Source organism: Stegodyphus dumicola, chromosome 6 (genome assembly GCF_044657685.1).
Source record: "Stegodyphus dumicola isolate Sdum_Otavi_A_Nest chromosome 6, ASM4465768v1".
Classification (NCBI taxonomy): domain Eukaryota; kingdom Metazoa; phylum Arthropoda; class Arachnida; order Araneae; family Eresidae; genus Stegodyphus; species Stegodyphus dumicola.
This window is the reverse complement of record NC_140773.1, coordinates 165,882,735-165,905,430: the sequence shown is the minus strand read 5'-3', so window position 1 is coordinate 165,905,430 and position 22,696 is coordinate 165,882,735.

The following is a 22,696-nucleotide window of genomic DNA, read 5'->3' as shown; positions in this document are numbered from 1 at the left end:
AAAGAATGTCAAAATAATAATAGTATAAAGTGCTTTTGCTGTGGAAATTTCGGCCACAAATCAACTGAATGTAAAATGAAAACTAAACAAGAACACCGACAGCAGAGAAATGTAACAAATAAAACTTATAGAATGTCAAGCAAGGAAAGAGAATATGAATCAGCTACATGCTTATTTAAAGTATCTAAGAAAATAGAAAGCTCATATCTTAATCAAGATAGAAATGATGGAAAGAATAAAATAAATGAACAAGAGAATAGAAAAATTAAATGGATTATTGATTCAGGAGCCACATCTCACATGGCAACTAATAAAGAAATATTTACTAATTTTAAAGAGAAAGAACGACAAATAATGACGGCTGAAAAAGGGGCCACGATCAAATCAGTTGGTATTGGTAACATTAAAAGGCAAACTGATAGAAATAAGAACATCTTGAGAGTAGAAAATGTTCTGCAAGTACCGAATTTAAGTGAAAATCTGCTGTCAGTATCAAAAATTGTAGATCATGATTTAAAAGTAATTTTTACCAAGAATAAAGCAGAAGTGATCAATAAATAAACAGGGAAACATTCTATATATAGCTAACAGAAATGGAAATAAATTTGAAGTTGAAGGAAATATTGTTGAAGAAGCTAAAATTAGTTATGTTAATGATGTACTATGACATCAGAGACTATGTCATATAAATTATCAAAGGCTGATAGAAATAAAAAAACATTCATCAGTCATTGGATTAGAAAATGTAAAAATTTCTGAAAACAATTGTGAACCTTGTACATTAGGTGAAATAACACGAACATCTTATAAAAGTGTGAAATTTAAGCAATCTGAAGATATTTTAGAATTATGGCACATAGATTTAGTTGGACCAATTGAGAAATCAATAGATGGAAGTTGTTATTTTTTAACAGTGGTAGATGATTACAGTAATTTCATATTTGTGATACAAATTGAGAAGAAGAGTGAAACTTCAGAAGCTCTAATCAAACTTATCATTCAAGAAGAAAGACAAACAGGAAAGAAACTAAAAAGAATTCGTAGTGATAATGGTAGTGAGTTTTTTAGCTAAAAATATAAAAGAGTTTTTTGAAAAAATGGGAGTTAAACATGAACTTACTACCCCTTATACTCCGGAAAGTAATGGAAAAGCTGAACGTTTTAATCGTACTATAATTGAATCTGCTAGAACTATGTTAATTGATGCAGAATTACCGATAAAATTTTAGTCTGAAAGAGTTAAAGTAGCTGTACATGTGAATAACAGGAGTCACAAAAATGATAAAAGGTTTACACCATATGAATTATATAAAGGACGCAAACCTAACATTACTTATCTTAAAAGATTTGGATGTTAAAGCATATGTTCATATAAGACGAGAAAAATGTAGAAAGATGGATCTAAAAGCTAAAAAAGGAATTATGGACCCTATTCACGACAAGGAGCGTAAATAACGATCTTCTCTGAACGGACGACCGCTCAATTTTACGGCTCCAGTAACCGTAAGGACTGTTGGTTAAATTGATATTCGTGACAACGACCGTCGGAGGAATCCTTACGGTAAGCAACCTTCGTTCGAGAGTTGGGAAACTTCGTTAAAATAAGCCAATCATATTACTCAAAAAATAGATTTTGAGATGCTTAACATTATGCATGTATTTAGAAGTAAAAATTGAAAATTCAATAAAGTATTTTTAACTGATATACAAATGTGAAATATACTATATGAAAATGTTTTAGAAACTTTCAAAATAACTTAAATCATATGAGAAATTTGGCAGTTTAAAAAAAAATACAAGAAAGAAGATGAACTGCAGAGAAAAGAAGGGGGGACAAAAGCCAGAAAAGAGAAAAGAAGGGGGGACAAAAGCCAGAAAAGAGAAAAGAAGGGGGGACATCTTTATATGAATGCAAAAAATCGGAAATTTGGATACCGTAGAATGTTAAATAATAACGTTTTAGCGAACACCGCTAAAGAGCCAAAAATGGCACCCCAAACCTGAAATACAACCCTAAAGCGTGGCTACAATACGAGGCCCACGCTTGAACATGGCTGATGAGTCAACCTGTGTCTCTAGTAGCTTTGGATCTTGGATCATATCTTTACTGCTGGCTTTAGCTACTAGGAGCTCTTACCAGTATATTATCATTTTACCAGAGGCCATAAAGTTAAAAATTTAAGAGGTGTATTTAAAATACAGCGCGCCCGAAGGCGAGATCATTAAATGAGAGAACTCATAAAATAAGTTTTGCTCAATTGCATAGCATGGGTGATTATATACGTAAATGGTGGCGAGTAGCGAAATGAAAGTCTAAGCTTCTGCGTGAGTCAAGAAGAGCAGAAACGCGTGATCAGCGTCCGGCATTTAGATTGGTTGGAATGCTACTTTAAATTATCAGTCGTACAGTAAAATTAAATAAAAATAAGGCACATCACATTTTTAATCTTTGTGATAACTCTGCACAAAGTTTACATGAAATGTAGGATACAATTTTACAAACAGCATAAACTATTTGCGATAATAAAAGAAACATCACAAACAGTATTGGCTATAATTTTACTGCACAAACACATGCACATTCCGCAATTCATTTTGTATTTAACAATCAGTTGATCGTCAATAAGTGACAGTGAAATAAAAATACACATTCTGAAGAAATACGAAGAGTAATTTTTCTAACATTCTATGGAAAAATACGAACTGAACTTACCTCACCAACGACACTCTCCTGGGCCCGGAATTCATTAATCTTGACGATAAATAATTATCCATTGTCTATATTGTATGTAAATCGAACGCATTGCTTCGATCACGGAAAATTCGCTGCCGACGCAGAGAAATTCGACTAATTTCATCCAAATACGCTTCAGCTAAAACTGACGCAAAACCTTCCGCCATGTTTATTGCCGGAAATATAATCATCTGTTTATTTAACAGGAAGGATCAGACCTGTCCTTACTTTAACCAAAGAAAGATAGGCTATAGCATGAAGAGAAAAGCATACAAAATTTATATCCCTGAACTAAATAAAATTCAAGAAGTGAGAGATGTAAAATTTGAATGAACAGAAACTTGGATAACCTTTACTAAAAGAAAATTATTTAAAATTCAATAAAAATCAAATATTAGAAGAACTTATTATTTTTTATAAGGAACAAACTGATGCAAATGTAAATAATTCCGAAATAACTGACAGATACTATAGAGAAGATAATACAACAGATGAAGAAGCTGAGAAAATTTTGCCATCCAACAGTGATCATGAACACGATGATAACAATTCATTGGAAAAGCCAACCGAGTATCCACAAATAAATGAAGAACCTGGAAATGATAGTCATGGAAATTCTGTACAGAAAAGACCAGCGCGAACTACGAAGCCCCCATAAAAAATTAAAAGATTATGTAGTATACAATACAAATGAAGGATTACCTAAGACGTATGATGAAGCTATAGAATCTGCTGAAAGTGAATTCTGGCTACATGCAATGACAAAATTGAGTTCAGTGGAGGCTAACGAAGTCTGGGAATTAGTTGAAAGACCCATCGATAAGAAAGTTATTAAAAACCGCTGGATATTCTCAAATAGGGTTGAAAAGGGTAATTTAGAAACAATTTACAAAGCAAGTCTAGTAGCAACCGGATTTAATCAAAGAAAAGGAATTGATTATGAAGATGGATTTTGTGTTGTATTTTATATGCGTTGGGTACGTGCTCAGTGATGATTACAAGATGTACACAAACATCGTTTATTCTACATTACTCATCTACTATACTATATTAGACAGACAGACAGACAAAGTAGACAGATGTCTTGTTTTGCACCCGCTAAGTCTTTCTGCACCGATGGGAGAAAAATCAAGCATAGGTGCGAAGGAAAGGTATATAGAAAGAGGGGCAATTTCGTTATTTGAGGAGAGTAAAAAGGAACTTCGTACATCTTGTACGAGTTCAAAATGCCAGAAAGAAAAGATGGGACAAAATAAAATTTAAAATAAATGGCCCAAAAATAATAGAGGGGGGGGAAAGGGCCTTTAGAAAGAAAAGGAAAAGAAGTAGAAAATATCCTAAAATACGATTGTGTCCATGAGTGTAGTTAAAAGGAGAAGAAACTGTCTTCATTTACAGTAAATAGTGTCTCACAGGTGTGTGTGTGTGTAGTGAGTGTGTTTGGTAATGGTGAATAGATGTGTTACTGGGGAAAAAAAAAATATTGACGGTGTTAAAATGCTTCGTATTAAGGTATTTAGCATGGAATATAAAGTAATATGTACGCTTGCATCTTGAGATATCAACAAAGGTCATCAAACAAAAGTATATATTAATTTAATCAAAGTAACTTATGCTACTTTCATTCTCAACATTTTCATACATTTTTCAAAAAACAGCAGCAGACTAACAACATAGAACCATATACAATGCAAGACCACAACCGCACACACACACACAACAAAAAAATATATATATTTATGTGTGTAAATTACTTAGTATGTGTATTAAAAACACAAATTAAACAGTATTTATTAATTTAACTATCATAATTTATTACAAGATTAATTATTTTACTATCATAAGTTATTACTAGTTAATTAATGTTAGTATAACACAATGAGGCACACTGTTATTTATATAAGCTCATAGTTCTAAGAATTAATTTAAGGCGGTGAAGAATAAACCATCCCTTACATATGGACATTTAACAGATAGCAAAGAACAGTATGAGAAAAAATCGGTGAGGTATAATATTATTTAAAGGCGAAACTATATTCAAGCGATCTAAAAAGAAAAGAGAATCCAGAAGATCCGAGAGGGAAATAGCGCGATGCCCAAATTTTCCCTCTCATCCCCAAATTTTCCCTCTCTCGAGATTCCTTAAGGGCTTTGTAAGTGTTGACAGACGTGAACTGATAACGTTGGCGTCTGTTTGGAGTTGATACACAAAGGAAGCCACAAGCAATGGCAATTTCAAGTATTTTTTAATGCTTAAAGCTGATGAAAAATTAAGATTTATTGATTTAAAGGCACTTATTTATAGAAATTTGATTTAGTTTAGATGAAAGAAAAGTACTTATCTTAAAATTCCAGGCTTTTGGAGTATATCCTTACATTGCCCGCTGTTTTATTCTCGTCAACATCGGAGTCGAAATTCATTGGAATGATATAGGTGTTGTAGGAAAAAAAAAATTTAATTGATAATCACCAAGAGGAAAGGAAATTTTTGCACTTTTTTACGGAGCGCAGCGATCGTGCTGCCGCTTGCCTCGGTGATCGCAGACTCTCGTTAAATTCACTATACTATATTACAGTTATAGTTAAAGATAATAATAGATACAGTTACAGTTACATATATAACATCTCCCTTTTTTATAAAAAATAATAATAGTAGTAAAATTAAACATATTCTTTTAAATAATAAGGTTTCTTAACAGTCCTACCAGATCGAGTGACGTAGTTATGTCCATTTGAAAAATTTGATGATACTATACCTCTTTCACTATTTGGTGACACAACACTTCTGTTAGATTTTGAAGGACTTACAGGCACATCTAAATTTGTAGTGCTCCTACTATTTTCATGTATCTCGGGTTCATCTATAACTTCATTCTCATAGTTGTTTTGTATTGCAAACTCTTCCTGATTAGTTCCTTTAAGAAGGTCTCTTCTGTTCCTTTCTACAGTTCTTCCATCTGTTCTTATAATCCTATATGAACGTGGTCTTTCTGCTTCTTCTATAATTTTCCCTCTTTCATTTAGTTTTTTCCCTTTCTCTTTTATGTAAACATGATCTCCTGTTTTCAGTGGTTTTAATGGTCATGCATTCCTATCATAATAACTTTTTTGTAAGGTTTGTCTCTTCAGTAAATGTTGTTTATGGTCTTCATATCGTTTAGCTTGGACAAAATTCTCTTTTATAGGCATCAATCCATTTACTTTTCTTCCAAACATCAATTCTGAAGGTGACTTAATTTCATCTGAAATAGGAGAGTTACGATATTCCAGTAAAACTAAATATGGATCCTTGTTGTCAACTACAGCTTTTTCTAACATTCGCTTGACAGTTTGAATATGTCTTTCAACCATTCCATTAGACTGTGGGTATTTTGGACTTGAAGTTCTGGTTTCAAAATTCCATCTTCTTGCAAAATCTTTATATTTCCTGCAATTATATTGTGGACCATTATCCGAATATACTATTTTCGGAATACCATGTCTTGCAAAAATTGATTTCAATTGCTTTATCACTGCTACACTTGACAAATCTTCCAAATGTCCAATTTCAACATATTTGCTAAAATAATCTATAACTATTAGATAATCCCTTCCTTGAAAGTAAAAGAGGTCTGTTCCCAATACTTCCCATGGACCATTAGGTATTTCTTTAGATATCATTGGTGCTTTAGTATTAGCTTTTTGTAAACTTAAACATGTTTGACAATTCAGTACCAAATCTTCAATTTCTTTGGACATTCTTGGCCAATATAATATTTCTCTTGCTTTGATCTTGCATTTTACTACTCCTAAATGACCATAATGAATTCTGCTTAACATATCTTTTCGTAAACTTCTTGGTACAACAACACAGGAGTTTTTAAATATTAATCCATTTGCTTCTGATAGTTCTTCTCTGAAGTTAAAATATGGTTTTGCCAGTTCTGGAACCATACATTTTTCATCTGGCCATCCAGTTTTAATTAATTTTCTTAAAACTTGTAGTTCTTCATCTTTTTCTGTTTCCAGTTGAAAAACTTCCATTTTACCATTAGACATTGGTATACATTCTACAACTAATCCAACATGAGCTTCTATTTCTCCTTCAAAGAAATCAGATCCTTTATCAGTGAATGATCTTGATAATGCATCCTCTATAAAAAGTTCTTTTCCTGGTTTATATTTTATCTCAAACTGATATGTCTGTAATCTTATACGCATTCTTTGTAGTCTTACAGGGCATTTATTTAATGGCTTTTTAAAAATTGATTCCAATGGTTTATGAGCACTTTCCACAGTAATATTTTTTCCAAATATATACTGGTGAAATTTCTCACACGCAAATACAATAGCTAAAGTTTCCTTTTCAATTTGAGCATAATTCTTCTGTGTATCTGTTAATGCCTTAGATGCATATGCCACTGGTAAATTATTCTGCAGTAAGACTGCTCCTAGTCCTTCTTGAGATGCATCTACAGATAAAACTACTGGCATGTTTATATCATAATACTGTAAAATTGGTTTATTTACCAAGACATCTTTTAGTCTTCTAAATGCTTTTTCATGTGTTGCATTCCAGTTCCAGATAACTTGTTTTTTCAACAAATCTCTTAAGCATGATGTCAATTCTGATACATTAGGTATAAATCTAGAAACATATGTAATCATTCCTAGGAAAGTTTCTAATTCTTTCACATTTTTTGGTGGTTTTATATCTAGAATAGCCTTAATTTTGTCTTCATCTGGTTTTAAACCATCTTTAGAAAATATATGTCCCATATATTTCACTTCATTCAGCCCAAATTTACATTTATTTAAATTAAATTTAACATTCTTTTCTCTGGCTCTGTCCAAGAACTTCTTTAATCTTAAATCATGTTCTTTTTTATCTTTACCCCAAACTAATAAGTCATCTATATATATTTGAACTCCTTCTAAATCACTAAAATTTTCAGAAAAACTTCTGTGGAAAACTTCTGGTGATGAACTCAGTCCATTTGGCAACCTCAAAAAACAATATCTGCCAAACGGAGTGTAAATGTAGTAAATTCACAACTTGAATCTGACAGTTTAATTTGCCAAAATGCTTTGTTTGCATCTAAAATACTAAAGACCTTTGCATTTGTCATTTGAGATGAAATTTCTTCAAAGGTTGGTATGTAATAATGTTCTCTCAGTATATTTTGGTTAAGGTGCTGAGGATCTAAACACACTCTTAAATTTCCATCCTTTTTCCTTACTACCACTAATGAATTCACGAATTCTGTTGGTTGGTTAACTTTCTTTATAATACCATCTTTTTCCATTCTTGCTAATTCCTTTTTTAATGGATTTAATAAGCTAAGTGGAATTTTCCTACAGGGTTCTATTTTACCAACAGCTCCTGGTTTTAATTTAATATGATATGTATATCCAGTTAAATTCCCAGTTCCTTTAAACAAATCTTGATATCCTTTTAAAAGTTCTGGTAACCTTTCATTAGAATCAGGATTTACTGTACAAATCCTTTGTATTAGGTTTAATTTTTGCAATGTAGGTAAACCTAAAATAGCTGGAACAGTTTTATCACATGCTACAACTTGAAATTCTATTTCATCCTTGTACCCTTTCGATGTTTCACATAATAATTTACATTTTCCAACTACATCAATTGTAGTACCATTGTAATTATTTAAAGTGACTTTTGATTTAGTCAAACATTTCTCTCTTAAATTTAATTGTTTAAATTTAGGCAATGGTAGCACATTACACTGAGCTCCAGTATCCAACTTAACAAATAAATATTTAGATATGTTTACTTTTAGTTTTTCAAACCATTCGGTTTTATTTTTAGAAAATGGATTTGTATCTTCTACTGACCCTAAAATATATTCATTACCATTATTATGTAACTCATGCTCTAAATTATTCTGTACAACATTAACATTTTTAAAAGTGCACATTTTAGAAAAGGGATTTTTCTTTTTACAGTACAAGCAAATCTTATTATAAGCAGGACAGTTGTATAACTTATGAAAATTTCCACATTTTCTACATGGTTTTGGATTATTGTACTTATTTCTTTGATAGTTTGAAGAAGATTTAGTACTTTGTTGCTTTTGTTTTACATGAAAGTCTTTCTTACAAGGCTGACTTTTTTCCTCTGAAGATCGAAATTTATTACGTTTGATAGCTTCTATTTTATTTTCTTCAGTTAAAGTTTTCAGCTGAAGTTCTGCTAATTCAGAACCTTTACACATTTTAATACATTTCTCCAATGTTAACTGATCTTCCCTTAATAATCTATCTTTGAGATTTTTATTTAGAATTCCACTTACTATTCTATCCCTTATTAAACTATCTTTTAATTCTGCAAATCCACAGTTGTTACTTAATTTCTTTAAATCGGTTAAGAAATCATCAAACGATTCACCTACATGTTGTGTTCGACAGAAAAATATATGTCTATCAACACTTTCGTTTGCTTTCGGTATGCAAAAATTTTCGAAAGCTTCAATTACTTTGTCAACATCCTTATTATCTTCTTCACTTGAATTAAAAGTATTAAATTTTTCAAGTGCTTCTTCACAATAATATGCAATAAAATAGCTACTTTAATTTCAGGTGATTTAGTAATACCACCAGACGCTAACATATAAATTTGGAATTTTTGTTTCCATTTCTTCCAATTTTCGCTTAAATTTCCTTCGAAACTTAGATTACTTGGTGGCTTTAATCCATCCATATTTAATTTAGGACTGATGTACGTGTGAGTAACACGTGCATACGAAAATATCCCTAACATTAACTAGGAAAGCCGAAATCTTAGTTAAGATAGACACGTTACAATTAATAATCAAATTTAATAAGGAAAAGTAACAGTTGCCGGGTACATTATAACGGCTTAAGAAATTCAGAGCACAGTACAGATGCGAGTACACAAGTTCACATATCTCGGCGAAGCAGAGACGCACACATTTGTTGAAGTAGTTCCACTTGACTGCCGGGGAAAATTCTTCTCTCCCCGTCAGCCTGTAGGTTTGCCAAACGGGTTTACTGTTTCGCCAATTGGCGCTTTTCTGTACAGTTTTTAAGTCCGTATCGCCTGTTTTTCGCTGCCGCTGCAGGACTTTAAATAGTTTATATATACGTATTTTTAGCCACTTCCAATAAAAATAAACAAATCACTTACCAGCGATATAAGTTTCGATTTCACAGTAAACAACTTCCCATGATGTTTTTGTCTCGAACATCTTTACCGAGGCTGCATGGTTCTTCAAAAAAGATTTTCTTTTTTAATCAACGACGGGCTGCGCCGTGTGTTGTATTTTATATGTGTTGGGTACGTGCTCAGTGATGATTACAAGATGTACACAAACATCGTTTATTCTACATTACTCATCTGCTATACTATACTACAGTTATAGTTAAAGATAATAATAGATACAGTTACAGTTACATATATAACAGATTTAGCCCAGTAATGAGACTTGCAACCTTTAGAACATTACTATCGATTGCAGTTTACAAAAACAACAAAATATGATTTTTCGATGTAAAAACTGCATATTTAAATGGATACTTGGATAAACCAATTTACATGGAACAACCACCTGGCTTTATATCAGATCCGAACAAAGTATATCTTGTAAACAAAAATATATATGGATTACCACAATCAGGAAAATGATGAATAAGATGAATTATGTAAAGTTCTTAAATGCTACATCAGATGCAAGTTGGTGTACCACTGAAGATGGAAACTCATTTGGAAGTTATTTCATTAAATTAGGTAAAAATGTCATAAATTGGAAGTGCAACAAACAAAGAATAGTTGCTCTATCTACAATGGTAGCTGAACTTTTAGCATTCTGTGAATGTGCGTGTGAAGTTAAATAGTACATCTTTTTACTTGAAGAATTGGGTCAAGATGATCTAATTGACAAACCAACAGAAATTAAAACAGACTGTCAAGCATTATTAGATTGGATTAAAGAAACCAAAACAAAGTAGCAGTTCAAGGCACATTAATAGAACATATTTTTTTTGTTAAGGATGAATATGAAATGAATCAAATCATTCCTCAGTTTGTGTGTTCACAAAATCAAGAAGCGAATATTTTAACAAAGTATCTACCTAGGGTGAAATTAAAAGATGAACAATTAAAGTATGGACATGACTGACTGATTAAAATTATATCTTTAAATACAAATAAGGGGGAATTGATAGTATTTGTTTATAAAGCATAATTTTAAGTTTTAATATTTTGGCAACATTGATATTAAATTGTAAAAAGAATGAGTTAAAAATGTATCTGGAAAAGAGAGAGTTTTCATTATTATGGTTTGGTAGAATGTGGTAAGATTTCTTATGTCTGATTTTCTTAAATAAAGTTTTCTTTTTGTATATTGCCATAATGTATTTTTGTTAGAAGTGGATGATTCTTTTGAGAATGTTATATATATGCCAATCTTAAAAACCAACAAAAAGGAATCCGTGAAAAAAAATTAGTTCCAAACGTTGCCGATAGTTGAAAATGTGGCGCTTTACACTTTAAGACAGCTAAAATTTTGCACAAAACACGGTAAAAAATTGCAAAATGCGAAATCCCGATTACGTATTCGACACCAGCGACAGTATTTTGACTTATAAAAAAGAAGTGGGGCACTGAAAATCATTTCAAGTATCAATTACTTTAGTACAGCGTGCATTACTTGGGAAGATGTTTTATCTTAATCAATCCAACGCAGGGGGCGCTCTTCGCGAATTTACAAGTCGAAACAATTTACGTAAAGGACTTCTATCAATTAAAGCAGTTAAAGCAATAATTTAAAAATTAAAAAAAAAAACAGATTCTCTCGCAACTTGGCCTGGTAGAGGACGGAAACCGGTATCGGATAAGGCTACTAGAAATATCTCTATTAGCTCTAGTATCGGAGGATACGATAACAGTTTTTTAAAATTTGTAACCATTTGCAGAAGTTATTTTTTGGAATAAAGCACATTTGTGGAAAATTAATTCTTTGTTATTCATTTATCTGCTTACTGTAACTTTTTAAAGTGGTCAGAAATTTTATCGTGCAGTTAAACTTAAAATTTAGATCAAAAGTGCCATATCCCCCATCGGCAAATTTTTTAACTAATTTTTTTCGCGGATTCCTTTTTTCCCATGTCGTCAATAGTCCCCCTACGAAATTTCGTAGCTTTTCGGCTGATAGTTCAAGCTACAGAAGTCTCTGAGTACCGTCAGTTAAAAAAAAACCCTGTATATAGGACATCTATTTCCTAAAGATGGTTTAAAACCAGATAAAGACAAAATTAAGGCTATTCTAGATATAAAACAACAACAAAAATGTCATAGAATGAGAAACTTTCCTAGGAATGATTATATAGCTCTCTAGATATCTTAATAGTAATTATGTAGAGACATTAGGTTATTTAGAAGCAGGAGACATGAAAAATGAGCAATGCCCTCACCTGGACTCGAATACGCGTCGAGCGTACTGACTACTACTCCACGAAGGCATGTAAGAAGGTGGGAGAAATACCTTATAAATAAACCAATTTTACAGTATTTTGATATAAACAAGCCCATAGTTTTATCTGTAGATGCATCTTAAGAAGGAATAGGAGCAATCTTACTACAGAATAATTTACCAGTAGCCATATGTATCTAACATATGGCCATATGTATTAACAGATAAACAAAAGAATTATGCTAAAATTGAGAAGGAAACTTCAGCCATTGTATTTGTGTGTGAGAAATTTTTCCAGTATATATTTGGAAAATATATTACAGTAGAAAATGACCATAAACCGTTGGAATCAATTAAAAAAACCATTAAATAAATGCACTGTAAGATTATAAAGAATGCGTATAAGATTACGGCCATAGCAGTTTGAGATAAAATATGAACCGGGAAAAGAACGTTTTATAGTGGATGCATTATCAAGATCATTTACTGATAAAGGATCTGATTTCTTTGATGGAGACATAGAAGTCCATGTTGGATTGGTTTTAGAATGTGTAGAGACCAATGTGTAGAGACAAAATGGAAAATTTTCAACTGGAAACAGGAAAAGACGAAGAACTGCAAGTTTTAAGAAAATAAATTAAAACTGGATGGTCAGATGAAAAATGTGTGGTTCCAGAACTGGCAAAAAATATTTTAGCTTCAGAGAAGAACTATCAGAAGCAAGTCGATTAATATTTAAAAATTCCTGTGTTGGTGTACCAAGAAGTTTACAAAAAGTGAATGCATTATAGTCATTTAAGAGTAGTAAAATAGAAGAACAAAGCAAGAGAAATATTGTATTGGCCGGGAATGTCTAAAGAAAATGAGAATTTGGTACTAAATTGTCCAACATGTTTAAGCTCACAAAGAGCTGATGCTAAAAAAAACAATGATATCTAAAGAAATACCGAATGATATCTTAAGAATGCCAATGATATCTAAAGAAATGCCAGTGATATCTAAGAATTGAATAACCAATAACTAATGGTAACTAATGATACCAATGATATCTAAATAAAAATTTAAGTATTGGACAAAGATCTCTTTTACTTTCAAGGAAGGGATTATCTAATAGTTATAGATTATTTTAGCAAATATATTGAAATTGGACATTTGGAAGATCTGTCAAGGGTAGCATTGATAAAGCATTTGAAATAATTTTTTGCAAGACATGGTATTCCGAAAGTAGCATATTCGGATAATGGTCCACAATATAGTTGCAAGAAATTTTAAAGAATTTACAAGGAGATGGAATTTTGAAACTAGAACTTCATGTCCAAATTACCCACAATCTAATGGATTGGTTGGAAGGCATATTCAAACTGTCAAGTGAATGTCAGAAAAAGCTGTAATTGACAACAAGGATCCATATTTAGTATTGCTGGAATATCGTAACTCTCCTGTTTCAGATGAAATTAAGTCACCTTCAGAACTGATGTTTGAAAGAAAAGTAAATAGATTTATGCCTATAAAAGAGAATTTCATCCAAACTAAACGATATGAAGACCATGAACAGCATTCACTGAAGAGGCAAACCTTACAAAAACTCTATTATGATAGAAAAACAAGACCATTAAAACCACTCAAGGTAGGAGATCATGTCTACATAAAAGAGAAAGGGGAAAAACTGAATGAAAGTGGGAAAATTATAGAATCAGAAAGACCACGTTCATGCAGGATTATAAGAACAGATGGAAGAATTGTAGAAAGAAACCAAAGAGACATTCTTAAAGGAACTAATCAGAAAGAGTTTACAATTCAAAACAACTATGAAAATGAAAGTCATGAGGATGAAATTATGTATAAACCCCGAGGTACCTGAGAATAGCAGGAGTGGGCATAACTCGATCTGGTAATGTTAAAAACCTCATTATTTTATTCTTCACTGCTCATTTTCAACAAGAATAAACCTAAACAAAACCTAAAACGGAATATTCAGATAAGTATCTTTGTTTTCTCTAAACTGAATCTAATTTTCTATCACTAAAGTGTTTTCAAATTCCTTTATTTATTATTTTCATACGCTCCTAGCATTATACAATAGTGAGTCATGTGGTTCTTTTCTCGTAACTATTCCGTAGAGACGCTACATTCCTCATCAGCAGTCAATCAACAGCTACCCTTCGGAGGACCGGGTTTCTTGCTCAGGAATTTCTTGGAGGGAAAATGGAGATCTTGGGCATCGATGAATGCATTAAATTGCGATATTTGTAACAACGATCTCCAACTTTTTTAGTTCTCAAACTCACAGTTATGAGCAAATATGAATATAGTTTGCCTGAATTTGTTAAACTAGTACTATAATAAATTATGATGGCTAAATTGATACATAAATATGTTAAATTAATAAAAAATTAATAAATATTGAAATAAAAATAAATTCTATAATTCATTTATTTTTGCTGATGTGCTTTTGCACTGTGTACGGATTTATGATTTTGTCTAATGCTATTTTCTGGAAAATGTATGTATTTGTTGGGAACAGTAATAGTTAATGTTACTTGTATGTACTTTTGTGTGATATTATGTATCTTATGTAGTTGGGGCTCAAGGTAAAGGTAAACATATTGCTTTGTTTCCCATGTTAGGACTTACTTTTCTTTCTTCTTAATTATTAATTTTTTTAATTTTTACTTACTTAGCTAAAGTTTGCTTCTTAACTATATTTTAAACTGTTATGTAACTGGACCCCCAAGTCTTTTTTGCTTCCTTTTCCATCATCTCATCTAGTCAGCTCTACCAAACACACTCACCACACACACCTGGAAGAGACTATTTTTTGTAAATGAACACACCTTCCTGCCCTTTTGACTACACGCATGGACACAGTCATATTTTAGGAAATTTTCTGCTTCTTTTCATTTCTATATGTCATTTTTTCTATTATATTTGGGCCATTTATTTTAATTTTATTTTGCACCCCCCCCATCTTTCTTTTCCTGGCCTTTCGAACTCGTATAAAATGTACAAAGTTCTTTTTTACTCTTCTCTGAAATACGAAATTGCCGCCTTTCTGTATACCTTTCCTTTGCACCTAAGCTGGATTTTTCGCTCATCGGTGCAGAAAGACTAAGCGGGTGCAAAACAAGACATCTGTTGCGCCTGCGTGCGCATTTCATAACTAGCGTCGGCGCATGCGCCTTGAGCTCTTGGAGTTTGTGACATGAGATTGTGAACGAAGAGCGTGTGAGAGAATTCGTGGCTTCGAGTGGCCATGAACGATGTAAATTAATGAGAATAAAAGTGAGATATAATACAGTCCATTGTTCTTGAGTTTATTAAATTATAGTGTAGTGCGTGTGCAAAACATCGTGGTCCGTCGAGCCGGAGATCTATGGATTATGAGTTATTTACAAGTAACAAGTAAGTCAGCAGTTTCGATTTAAGAATAAAGTGCCATTTTGTTATTTTGAGATACTGTGTAAGAGTTTTGAGAAAATTTATATACTGTGTTACTGTGTTTAAGTAATTGAGAAGAATTACTTATTATCTTGTGTTATTTCATTAAGAGTACAATGTTGATAAAGGTGCACTTAAAGAGGATTTAAAGCTATTGGCTTTAGAACTGAATATAGAATTAAGTGAAAAGATATCTGTTACAGATTTAAATTTAGCGATTAAAAGTAGTGAAGCTTTTAAATCCGATCCAAATTCGGTAATAGAGTTGGGTAATTCCATAGTAGAGCATCTTAAATCTGAAGAAGCTAAAGTATTACAGTTAAAACAAATTAAATTAGAGAGATGTAAAACAGAACTGGAAATTGTTCGATTGCGAGCTGAAACCAAAAGTGTTAATAATGATCAAAACGAAACTAAAGGAGAAAGTTCCGATTCCTTACATTCCCTTATTAAAAGTATAAGAACACTAACATCGAAAAGGTTCCGAGTAAACCTGAAAACTGGAGTTATTTTTTCTCGTCTTTAGAAAGAGCTTTCGCGGCAAAAAAATGTGCCTGAGAAATCTAAAGCGGAAATATTGTTAAACTTGTTAGGGAAACGGGCTTTGAACATTATCGTGTATATTAGAGATGAGGAGCTAAGTGACTATGAAAAAGTAAAAGCTATTATTTTAAAAGAATTCGAACCTACACCACAAATTGTTTTGAAAATTTTAAAAAGGCTCAACGCCTAAATAAGTCCCATGTGCAGTTCGTGTCGCGATTAACCACAAATTTTGAATATTACTTAAAATTGAGGAAAGTGTCTGAATTTGAAACTCTGAAGCAGTTAATAATATCAGACAAATTGTTTGAGACATTAGATCGAGAAACGTCAGCCCATATTTCTGTAAGGTAAGCTGAAAGTTGGTTTTCGCCTCAACAAATGGCTAAGGAAGCAGATTTATTTTTCACATCTCGTGGAAAGTCCCTTGCCGCGAGTGTGGACAGTTTTCAAAAATCTCGCAACAATTACAAAACGTCGAAAAATGTTTCAAAGGTATTCCTTGACGATGTAAAAGGTTTAAAGTGTGTTCTTTGTGAAGAGAATCATTTTTTGGCAAAATGCCCAAATTTCTAGAAACAACCGGTGAATGATCGGGTTGAAATCATCAAAAGTCATAAATTATACTTTAATTGCCTAGCATTAAACCATTCCGTCAAAAACTGCAAATCAAAGTTTTCGTGTTCCGTTTGTGGGAAAAGACACCACGTGACATTGCATTTTCCAGTAGAAAATAAATCATCGAAAGAGAAGGAAAAAAAAATAAAAACGAAACAGAGAGTAGTTTCAGTGTGCTTTCCCCCCTATCGCAAGACTTTCTGCCTAACAGCGGTAATACTCTACTTACAGCGACTAGTGTAAACAGATCCAAAAAAGTTTTCTTCTGAGCACGGCTATTTGCTTTATTAGTGATGGTATGGGTAAGCTACATCCAGTCAAAACATTACTTGATGGCGGCAGTACTTCATCGTTTATAAGCAGAGACTGCGCGAATAAATTCAACTTTGATTCTGAGAAGGTAAACATTGCGATTTCCGGATTAAATGATACCTTGTTTACAATTCGGAAAAGAGTTTCGGGATGCATTAGCAATAAAGATAAAAGTTACATGAGACATTTAGACTTATTAGTAGTACCAAAAATCACGCAAGACTTGATTCCTTCAAGGAAAATTGATATTAAAATGCAGGATTTTTGTAACATAAAATTAGCTGATGAGAATTTTAATGTTCCAGAACGTATAGAGATGCTTTTAGGAGCTGAGGTTTTCTTTGAGATATTAAAATCTGAACAAATTCGCCATGAAAACACGAGTCTTATTTTACAAAACAGCGTGTTCGGGTTTATAGTGTCGGGAAGCGTTACATCAGAAGAACAGAGCCGCGCACATTGTGGGTTAATGAAAACATCTAATGACTTAGAACAAACAATGAGAAAGTTTTGGGAAATAGAGAATGTTGAAATAGCCAATCCAAAAAATAAAGAAACAGCAATATGTGAAGAACATTATGTGCAAACTCATAAGCGGAATGAAGAAGGGAGATGCATTGTAACAATGCCACTAAAAGAAGATCTTATTTACTTAGGAAATTCAAAAGATTTTGCCTTTGAGAGATTAAATTCCCTATGGAAAAGATTAGTTAAAGACCCTGAATATTTGAGTCAGTATCAGGATTTTTTAAAGGAGTATGAAGAGCTAGGGCATATGACTGAGGTTAAAGAAAAAAATGAGCCTAGTACATTAGTACTATATGCCACATCATGGGATATACCGACCTCAAAAAACAACAACTAAATTGAGAACAGTGTTTAATGCATCGTGTTTAACATCAAATGGAATTTCGCTAAATTCTTTACAACGTAATGGAGGGGTTATTCAAGATGATCTCTTTTCAATCATGCTTAGATTCAGAAAGTACCCATTCTCATTTATGGTGGATATTAGAAGAATGTATAGAATGATTGAAATTAACCCTGAACAGAGATGCTTGCAGCGAATCCTGTGGAAAAAGGAAAGTGATGCACCTGTGAAAATCTACGAGCTTAATACTGTGACTTACGGTACAGTTAGTGCGCCATACTTAGCTATGAGAACTCTTAAACAATTGTCGATTGATGAAGGTCCAAAATTTCCATTAGCCGCGCCAGTCTTACTTAAAAATTTTATATGGATGATGTGCTTAGTGGAGCGGAATCTTTCAGTACAGCTAAAGAGCTTAAATCTCAGTTAACTGCAATACTGAAGAGTGCAGGAATGACACTGCACAAGTGGTGCAGCAGTCATGCTGAACTTGCGGAACATCACTCCTATTCCTTTCCTAATGAAGCAGAATCTACAACACTTGGAGTGTCTTGGAGGTCTAGAAGAGACTGTTTCTGTTTTAGAGTGAAACTCGATAATGACATAGTTGTTACCAAACGACAAATATTGTCCACAATTGCAAGATTGTTTGAACCGATTGGTTTACTAGGACGAATCATAAATAAAGCCAAAATATTCTTTCAACGGTTGTGGTTGTTAAAGCTGAATTGGGATGAACCACTACCAAAAAAGGAAGCTGATGAATGGAAGAAGTTCTCTACTGAATTGGAAGTTTTAAGTAAAATAGAAATTGAAAGGTTTATTCTTATTGCAGAAGTAGATTATGTGGAACTTCATGGATTTGCAGATGCCTCTGAGGTAGCATACGGAGTAAGCATATATTGCAAGTACCGTTCGAGAGATGGAGAAGTGAAGACAAGACTAGTGACGAGTAAATCCAGAGTCTCGCCTATTAAACGAGTTACTATTCCGAGACTGGAGCTTTGTGCGGCAGTCCTACTTGCAAGGTTGATGGTTAGAGTAATATCTGCATTAGAGATTCCTGTAAACAAAGTTTATCCGTGGAGTCACTCCATGATCGTGCTTTCATGGATACAAAAGGAGCCTTACCAGTTGAAGACATTTGTTGCAAATCGAGTGGCGACAATTCAAAAGTTGACTAATGGTCATCAATGGCGTCATGTGTCATCAAAGGAGAATCCGAGTGATCTTATATCCCGAGGTTTGGATCCCAGTAAACTTCTACAAAATGATATGTGGTGGAAAGGCCCTCTGTTCGTGAGATACGACGACTACCCAAATAGAGAGATTCCGGTGGAAGTCATTGTGAAGGACTTTCCAGACGAACTTAAAATCCTTAGTGACTCTAATATTTTTCTTAATGTGAAAGCTAACCCTTTCATTGAGGATTTCTTAAATTTAAGTAACAATTACACTAAAATTATTCGTGTTTTAAGTTTTATTTTTAGGTTTGTAAACAACTGCAAGGGGAAGGACAATGTTTCATGTTCTCTTCAGAGCTCAGAATTAAAATTAGCTGAACTTAAACTGATTAAGCTAATTCAAGATAGTGAATTTACAAAAGAAATCTCAAGCCTTGAAAAGGAGGGTAAGGTACCTCCAGATTACAAGGTAAGAAGTGTTTTTCCATTTTTAGATCAATATGGAATTTTACGAGTTGGAGGCAGATTAGCTAATTGTAAGATGAAATTTGATAGAAAATTTTCTATAGTCTTACCAAAGAATCATAAGTTGACTAATCTAATTATTGTGATGTTTCATAAGAAATACATGCATATTGGTCCACAAGGCTTACTGTCTATTGTTAGACAAGGGTTTTGGCCCTTAAACGGGCGCAACACTTGTAGAAAAATAGTACATGAGTGTGTCGTGTGTTTCAAAGCAAAACCAGTGCCCTGTCAACAACTTATGGGTCAACTCCCTCAAGAAAGAGTCAGCCCGAATTTTCCATTCAATTGTGTTGGAGTTGATTTTTTTGGTCCTTATTTTATAAAATACCCACATCAGAGAAAAGGTCGCCTTAACAAGGTGTATGTGCGCATTTTCGTTTGTTTTGTTATCAAAGCTTTCCATCTTGAGTTGGTAACGGACCTGTCTAGTCAAGCATTTATTGCAACCTTAAAGCGTTTTTTCAGCAGGAGAGGCTAAGGCTACTGTAAAGGGCTATCTCTGGTAGCTCTAGGAGAGGCAAGTGTGCACGCATATTTTCAGATAACGTAACCAATTTTGTTGGTAGTAACGCAGAATTAAAGAAATTGAGTGGGCTAGTCAGCAAACCAGATGATGAATTAGGTAATTATTTATCGAGTGAGAGTATTGATTGGTCGTTCATTCCCCCTAGAGCTCGCATTCACGGAGGTCTTTGGGAGGCAGGTGTCAAATCTGTTAAGTTTCATTTGAAACGCGTAGTAGGCAATTTGAAACTAACCTATGAGGAGTTTCTTACAGTAATTGCTCAAATTGAAGGCATTTTGAATTCTAGGCCCTTGCATCCTTTATCATTTGAACCAGAGGATTTTGATATCTTGACACCAGGCCACTTCCTGATAGGCAGACCTATCACGGCTATTGCAGAACCTAATATTTTAAACGTTAACGATAATAGATTAAAGAGCTGGCAAAAATTGACTAAAATAGTGCAAACAATTTGGAAGTATTGAGAAATAACTATTTGAGTGCAATGCAAGGAAGAACTAAATGGTTCTTTGAAAAAGACAATGTCAAGGTTGGAACTATGGTAATTTTAAAGACTGATAATGTTCCTGTATGTAACTGGCCTCTTGGCAGAATCGTAGAGATATTCTTAGGTAAAGACAATAAGGTTAGAGCAGTTTCGGTGAAAACGAAAGGAGGTATTTTTAAGAGATAATTAATAAAATTTGTCTTTTACCTATGTCAAATTAAACAAAAAGTATGTTTGTAATTAATTATTGTATTTTTTATTATAGTAGTTTGATTTTGTTGATGTTATTATTTGATGTTTATAATTATTTACCCGTATATCATATTGTCACTCTGTGTAATTTTTTATTGTAAGATCTAATTTTGAATGATTACATCATGTCAAGGCGGGCGGTATGTTACGCCTGCGCGCGCATTTCATTACTAGCGTCGGCGCATGCGCCTTGAACTTTTGGAGTTTGTGACATGAGATTGTGAGCGAAGAGCGTGTGAGAGAATTCGTGGCTTCGAGTGGCCATGAACGATGTAAATTAATGAGAATAAAAGTGAGATATATCATTCAGTCCATTGTTCCTGAGTTTATTAAATTATAGTGTAGTGCCTGTGCAAAACAACATCTGTCTGCTTTGTCTATTTATCTGTCTAATCCCTCTGGGGGATTGATTCAGGAGAATTCCTGGGAAGTATTGGTTAGGATCTGTACTTAGGCAGTCTCAACCACAGGGGTACATAAGTTGGCTTCACGGGACTACAGCCCTAGGGCCGTATCCTTCTAGAGTGCGACTAGATCTCGATACGAGAGTGACGTCACATATGACGCGTTTTTACATACAGATCGTATTTTATTCTCGAGTGTCAAGATGTAGAAACATCTTTTTACTCGACTTCTGATAAAGATCGGGTGGGGGGAGAAAGAGAAGGGTGAAAGGAGTGTGGGAGGCGGATGAAAGAGAGTAAGGTCCGCTCTAGCGGCGTTGAAAGAAGGGGGGTGTCAAGTTCAATGTCGTTATAAGATGTAGCCGCGGGTGGTAAAACCGCAGAGTCAGTTTTGCGTGAATGAGTCAATTAAGGTTGTGATTCATATGTGGGAAGAACGTCACAAGGGTAACGATGTTTTTCTCTGGGACGCGGGGAGTGTCTGAGAGTGCTAATAAGGCTATTACTGTTGGTTTGTACTGAATAAAAGAAGTTGACCGCTAGTCGTTTAATATACTCTTGAATAAGTTCGATTCGAAGGTCTTTGTGAATATAGGTGTTGAGAATATACCAAGGAGCATTGATAATTTCTCGTAGAATTTTATTTTGTAGAATTTGTAATTGTTTAATATTGGTTTTAGCTGCATGTCCCCAGATCGGTGCTACATAAAGAAGAGCTGGGCGCAGTATGGAGCGATATAGAATTAATTTGTTTGTAGTAGATAAGTTGCTTTTTCTACCAAGAAGAGGTCGCATAGTAGCTGTGGTGATTTTAAATTTTTGTACTACGGATCGGAAATGGGTTCTCCAGGGTATTTGGTTTATTAATCCAGTCTATTTCTTCATCAAATATTTCAGGGGGTGAAGGATAGTATTTCATATTTCCTTTACGGAAAATTATTGCTTTAGTTTTATCAGTGTTAATTTTAATCCTCCAAAGGGTAAGCCATTTTCCCAGTTTTATGAGATAGCTTTGGAGTTGGTTTCTTACGGCGATAACTGTGCAGGCTTTAGTAAGTATGGCGGTGTCATCGGTAAAGAGTGCAAGATCAACAGAAGGATCTTTAGGGATGTCTTGTGTATAAATATTAAAAAGCTACGGCGAAAGTGCCAACCCCTGTGGGACACTAGCATTGATTACTCTGGTGGTAGAGTAAGCAGTACCGATTTTGATTCTGAATGTTCTGTTGCTGAGAAAAGAGGCTATTAAGCGAATAAAATGATCTGGAAAATTGAGAGTGATTAGTTTGTAAATAAGGCCTGGATGCCATACCCTGTCAAAGCTTTCGCGATATCGAGAAATATAGCACAGGTCGGAAGCTTGCA